The sequence below is a fragment of the Fragaria vesca genome, linkage group LG2, assembly GCF_000184155.1.
Source record: "Fragaria vesca subsp. vesca linkage group LG2, FraVesHawaii_1.0, whole genome shotgun sequence".
NCBI classification, from domain to species: domain Eukaryota; kingdom Viridiplantae; phylum Streptophyta; class Magnoliopsida; order Rosales; family Rosaceae; genus Fragaria; species Fragaria vesca.
In genome coordinates, this window is record NC_020492.1 from 10212463 (window position 1) to 10220223 (window position 7761).

Sequence of the window (7761 nt, forward strand, 5' to 3'; positions counted from 1 at the left end):
GATTTTACCCTGAAAATATGGAGAACCGAACCGAACCTCACTTGCCCACAACTCGGAATGGGGAAGAGTAGTAGGACAGAGAACAAGAGGGAGAGGGAGAGGGAGAGGAGGCGGAGGCGGAGACCGGGAGAGGGGGAGGAGGTGGACACCGGGAGAGGGGGAGGAGGGAGCAGAGGCGAAGACCGGGAGAGGGAGAGGGAGAGGAGGCGGAGACCGGGATCAATTCAGAGGCTAGGGCTTTTCTGGGTCGAGCGCTGGGTTATACCCGAGAACTTTAGCCAACGAAATAATTATTTCATCGGCTAAAGATAATAATTTCGTCGGCTTAGATAATAATATCGTCGGTTAAGATAAAATTCGTCGGCTAAACCAAATTGAAATTCGTCGGCTAAATACTTTGAAATTCATCGGCTAAACAATAAATTCATCGGCTAAACCTTTGAAATTCGTCGGCTATAGTACTTTTCATACATTCGTCAAACTGTGATTGTGATTGTGATGATCAAACTTGATAAACGAAAATCCGACCGTCAGATCTGACCATCATGATAAAATACATGTATGGGAAAAAATTCAATTTGATCCGACAAGGTTAAGGGCTCGATCCGGACGGTCAATCAGGTAAGTCAAACCCCTAAACGCACGGAAAAGGTCATTAGACTGTCTAAATTACGTATTTTGGCCAGACCTTCAACTGAAAATAGTTTCAAACCGATGAGACGCAACAAGTCGTATAAAAATTTTACGCAAAATAACCACCGAAGATAGGGCTACTCATAGGGAGAAAGAATGAAAAATCGGATTGACCGCAACTATCCGCACCGAAAATTTACCGGAATACTGTGATTTTGCAATCGTGAACGTATTTCACCATTCTGGTCATATCTTATTTCACGACTTTTTTGCGTTTGAAGGTTTTACGTATAGTTTGTTTTTGAAACGGAACATTTACTTCAACACTTGGTAAACAAGTTATACAACATTAGTAGGCATGTTGTGATTGTGATAATCAAACTTGAGAAACGGAAATCCGACCGTCAGATCTGACCATCATGACAAAATACATGTATGGGAAAAAATTCAACTTGATCCGACAAGGTTAAGTGCTCGATCCGGACGGTCAATCCCGTAAGTCAAACCCCTAAATGCACGGAATATGTCGTTGGACCGTCTAAATTTCGTATTTTGGCCGGACCTTCAACTGAAAATAGTTTCAAATCGATGAGACGCAACAATTCGTATAAAAATTTTACGCAAAATAACCACCGAAGATAGGGCTATAGTATGTAACAGAAAAATTTTAGGGTTTAGCCGACGAATACCCTAACACATTCGTCGGCTATAGTATGTAATAAAAAAATAAAAATTAAATAAAGCCGACGAAATATTAGGGTATTCGTCGGCTAAGATGGTTTAAGCCGACGACTTCTAATATAATTCGTCGGACTTCTAATATAATTCGTCGGCTAAGATGGTTTAAGCCGACGACTTCTAATATAATTTGTCGGCCAAGATGGTTTTAGCCGACGACTTCTAATATACTTCGTCGGCTAAGATAGTTTTAGCCGACGACTTCTAATATAATTCGTCGGTTATAAGTCCTTTTAGCCGACGACTTATGTTGTATTTCGTCGGCTTAAGTAAAAAAAATACATTAATAAAACAGAAGGTTTAAACCATACTAATTTCCTGTTCATATATCACCAAATTCATATAAAATAACAGAAATATGAATTCAACATATGTAAACTATAAATTAAGGTAATACAATCTTTTTTATTACAAACTAATGTATTACGTCCTCTAAATTAAAACTAAGGCTCGTAATCGGAATCATCCGATGAGTCTTCTTCTGTGTCAGAATTAATTTCTGGTAATCTATGCCTTTCCTCATCGCCAGAGTCTTCGTCTGTTTCTTGATTTGGATCAACATCAATAAGCCTTGGCTCTTCATCACGAATTCGCACCGAACGACCCGCTTTAAAATTATTAAGACGAACGGTAGAGGAGTTAAGAATACCTATTGCGTTGGGCTCTTGATACGTAACATCTTCTTCCTAGTCTTCGGCCTCTCCAAGTGTAGCCGCCCGGTAAATGTTTCGAGGGTGCACAAGGTTGACTACTTTCCACGCGTCACCCTTAGCAAGGTTATCAAGATAAAACACTTGTTTTACCGATGTGGCAAAAACGAACGGGTCATCTTCGTAAGAACTTGTAGCAGTGTTCACCGATAATATTCCGTACTGATCGGTCTTTATGCTCTGCGGCCTAGTATCAAACCATCTACATTTGAAGAGGTGCACTGTCATGCCTTGCCTGCAGGAGTCAGCTTATACATGTCAGTATGACATACCGGACATGCGTCAAGCCCACCAAGGTCATTCCCTTCTAGATCTTTGCCCCAGAAGAGAACGCAGTCATATCTGCATGCATGGATCTTGATGTAGGAAAGCCCAACATCTTTCAGGATACATCGGACATTACGATGAGTGGTAGGAAGACGATGACCGTGGGGCAGCATCGAAGCAGTGTACTGTAGATAATTATCAACAGCCTTCACGGTCGATTTTGTCTCAACTTTAATCTTCATTACGTCCATCACACTTTCAAGAACGGTCTTTTGACAACAGGGGTACACAGGGGTCTGTTGGAAAGCAAACAGTTTGTTGTACTTTTCAATACCAGCAGTGTTGACAGCTGTAGGGAAAGGCTGCACCGGGTCAGGCATATACTGTCCTTGAGCGCATACACCGCTCTCATAAGGAAACATGTCGTTGATGAAGGCCGTTGTTGGATCGTTGGATGTACTGCCCGTCTCAGAAAATTGGTCATGATCATGCGGACCCCCTGATGATGTTTCACCGTGATATAACCAACATGTGTACTTCTCCCAAAACCCGTTACTTCTCAGGTGCTGCCATACTTTGTCAATGGGAAATCGATGCATATCGCTGCGACACTGACATTTCGTGCACGGGCAATAGAAAATTGTATTCCGTTAGCATTAGTCAGCGCATATTCTATAAAACTCATAACTCCTGCACCATATCTTTTGTCCCATTTTGGAAGCGAAATCTAACTCTTATCCATATCCTGAAAATATAACAAAATATATATGTATAACGCTAGCTAATTATTAATGAAATTCCATGCCATATATAAAATCTCAATTCATTTAGTATATATTCTACGTACTACAACTAATTAATAACAAATTAATTAACACACACATATATATACTTAATAATTACATAACAATATTATATATATATATATATATCTACATACCATCAACAAAACTAACATACTATTAGACATATATACAATACACAACAATATATAATTAATAATATATATATATATATATATAGCTACTACTTATAAACAACTTCATATATATTATATCAAATCATCAACCAAATCGATCAACATATATCTATATATATACATCCAACGTACTCAAAATCAATCAACTCATAACAATATTATATATCAACATCATCGATCACAAAATCATCATCAACTCATATATATCATCAACAACTTCATACCATATCAACACAATATTATAAATTAATTAACATATATATATATATATCTACTATTTATTAACAACAAATTAATTCATATATATTATCAATTTAAAGCATCAACCAAATCGATCAACACATATATATATATACATCAAACGTACTTAAAATCAATCAACTCAATCACACTCAAAATCAATAAACTTAATCACACTTAAAATCGATCAACTCAAATAAAACTCAATTAATCAACATATATATACATATATATACATACCTATATATAGCTCCACAAACTAATTATGGACAGATTTCAACAACACCCAAACTTTTTCTCTCGTTTTTTCTTCTCCCGTTTTTTTTCCCAGATGAGCTGCTACTATCCAGATCTGCAAATATAAAGCACTTTAGCCGACGACATATTAATTTCATCGGCTAAACTTTTAAATATTTCGTCGGCCATAGTCTGTGAACTTTAGCCGACGAAATAAATTCTTTAGCCGACGAAATTTTTTTTCGTCGGCTAAAGTTTACCATAGCCGACGAAAATTTAACTTAGCCGACGAAGGAAAATTTCGTCGGCTAAAGTGGACTTTAGCCGACGAAAAAATGCTTCGTCGGCCTGGTTTTTTTTTTCGTCGGCTAAAGCCTTTCTTCTGGTAGTGCTGGGATGGATTGAGGCAAAGGGATCGGATGGGATTGTTGTGGTGGATTAGTTGATGGTGATGAGATGGTGGATTGAGATTGTGGGCTTGGGCCTGAGTCAAAGGGGGATGACCATGGGCTCGGCAGGTGGGCCTGCGGAGGAAGAGATAATGAGACAAATTCTATAGGATCAGAATTTGCCGAAACCTGCAATCTTGGATAAGGAAAATCATTTTCGTTAAATAAGACATGACACGAAAGATAGACTCGATTGGTTTTGGGATCAAGACAACGGTAACCCTTGTGGTGAAGACTGTAACCTATGAAAACACACTCGACACTTTGATTAGACAATTTGCTAGATGCAAGAGGACCAAGATGAGGAAAACAAGAACACCCAAAAACATGAAGAGAGGAATAAGAAGGAGAATGATCATAAAGATGTTTGTGAGGAGTGTCCCAGTCAAGAGTGGGAGTTGGAAGAAGATTAATTATGTAAACAGATGTCAAAACAACCTCAGCCCAAAGCTCTTGAGGAGTGCTAGAAGTGAGAAGTAGAGTACGGGCCATTGTAGCAATATGGCGATGTTTCCGTTCAGCAAGTCCATTTTGTTGGGAGGTATATGGACATGAGAAGCGTTGTTGGATACCCAAGGACGCACAGTAGTGAGAGAATGCGTGATTCACATATTCTGTTCCGTTGTCACTTTGGAGATATTTGACAGAACCATGAAAAATATTCCGGATCATAGCAACCAAGGTTTGAAAATGGGTGAGGACTTCATTTTTTCGGCGCATTGGATAAATCCAAGTGTATCGAGGGTACTCATCTGTAAAGAGCACATAATATTTGAAGCCAGTGAAAGATAATGTTGGGGATTGCCACACATCACTATGAATAATATAAAAAAGGGAAGAAGCAGAATTATGATTAGATGGAAATGGGAGTTGATGAGATTTTCCAAGAGCGCAATTATTGCAAAAAGAATTAAAAGAGAGTTTAGATCCAATATCAGAACCTAAACGAGCGAGAAAAAAAACAGAAGAGGAAGGATGACCTAAGCGATTGTGCCAAAGAGACGAGTGAACAGTAGAGCATGCATGGGTGACGGTGGACTCGAAAGACAAACGAAGCGGATAAAGACCATCTTGACATGGACCCTGAAACAAGAGACGACCAGTTCGTAAGCAATATATTTGATAGAAATTAGGAGCAAACACGAAGAAAACAAGATTGTCTTTTGTAAAACGAGCAACAGAAAGAAGATTTTTACGAATTGAGGGAATATGAAAGACATTACGTAAAGAAAAACTGGAGGATCCTAAGGAAAAAGGAAGGGTGCCAGTATGAGATACTGGCATAGAGTTACCATCACCCATATAAACATTATGCGAACCATTGTAGGGTTGAGGGTTTTGAAGAGGCATGGCAGTCATGTGATGAGTAGCGCCGGTGTCGGGATACCAATTTGGATCAGTACTAGAAAAGTGAGCTCCAGCAAAAGGAGGAGTGGTAGCGGGTCTAGCGAACTTGTGAGAGGATTGAGACAAACCATAGCACCATTGGTATGTTGGGATGGGAAGTCCTTGAGTCCAAGACGCACAACTAGTCCAAAGAGGACAAGTGAAGGAACTGTGGATAGTCATGAAGATGAGAGGAATGTTTTTTTTTTTTTTTTTTTGTTGTGTGTAACAACGAAGAAGAAGGATGATGACAATATAAAATGTAAGACACAACAGGCAAGAAAAGAGGAAGGAAGGAATCAAGAAGAGAAGAAGATGGAGAGCACAGGTAAGGATCGATAGGCTGATACCATGTAGAAACAGATTTTCATTGAATCATTATCGATACAACCTTTACATTATATATGCACTACAGCAATAATCTGGCTGCTATAATCTTGCTATTATAAATCTACAATTATGACTCTACACCTATGATATGTATTGAATGTAAAGATACACAATAAGTGTGAATGAAATCAATTAGGCAGATAATGAGAAAGAGATTGGGGCATGATAGGAGGAGAAGAATTATTAACTCTAACACTTGGTGCCATCAAATGGCATACACTTCCTCACAGGCGTTTTCTTTATAGAAGAATTCTTCATAAGCATTTGGGAAATTAAACAAATTAGTGCAGCTAGCAGAGACTATGAATACATCCAACACGTACAGACCTTTTATTCTCAAACAAACAAAACTAGCTAGGCAATAGATTTCATTCTTCAGGGGATAAATACCAGCAAACCCTAGTTAGGTTACCAAATAAAATTAACCAGGAGGATCCATAATCCATTATTATGTGATGTACCTTCTTAGGTTCCGAATAGGGTCAAATGGGATCATCTATCTCCATGCATGGGTTTGCTACCACGATCCTTGATGTTGCAGCGATCAAAAGCACGGCCGGAAAGGATAGAATTATCAGTATCACAGTCGCGTTTACAAAATATGAAACTAAAAGGATTAAAATTCTTGTATATTCTAAGATCATCTCAATTAACTTCCGAGTTACTAAAATAAGTTCCTTCATCATGTCACGGTGTTTCTAGAGGTGGTTTGTCGGTTGAGATTTCAGACTTAGTTATAATATTAATTCATTTGGTTTAGATTATCAAGCTGAGTACGTTTGAAACAAAAAAAAATTATCAAGTTGAGTGATAATGCATATTATAAACCCTAATTAAACTCCACAGTAGATACTATACAATGCATATTATCAAGCTGATCGAATTGCATTGTACGTACACTAGATACTATACAATGTGATGATCGATGCATCTTGCTAATTCCAAGAGTTCAAATGATGTCATTCACTCATTCAAGCCAAATGGAGAGTTTATTAGGTATACCGTGTTTATATTATTAATCTCAATGTTGTCGATTAGTGGTCTTAAACATATATATATGGCTGAAATTATAGTTATACAAGAAGATTAGTAGGGCATAACTTTGATTCTCCTAATTTTACAAATAACATCCCTACAAATAATTTCCATGCATGCCTCCAAAAAACAGAAAAAGTTGATTGCGAGTGCACCCTGGTGCTATCGGATCCAAGCTAGAGACCCATAGACCGTCGGTAGAGCAGGAGGTAACCTAATTTTCATTCTTAATTGATTAATCGACTGACGTTAATTAATTTACTGAAAATTTATCCATTACAGTAAGATATTTGTACCTACATGATACATTAAGTTAGTTATCGATGATGATGCATCAGCTTAATTATTTGCTTAAATGCATGGGATGTATATAATTAGCTTGGTATGTGTTATACAAAAATATTGATCCAAAGAGATCGAAAAGCTAGCTCCCCTAAATTTGTAGTAAAGCAAGATAATATTTGTACTGATGGATTGGTAATTGCAATTTTATTAGGGCGCAGGGATTCAGACATGGCTTGCTCGTAAATTGCAGTACTAATTTCGTGCATTTCAGATTACTTTCATGCCCGACTGCAAGAGTAGAAGAGAGAACTGTAAGGCATTTACCAATATATATATCCTCAAATCAAGATGGATCACCATGGCACATTGCTTCCTATATATATATATATATATATATATATATATCTCTCTC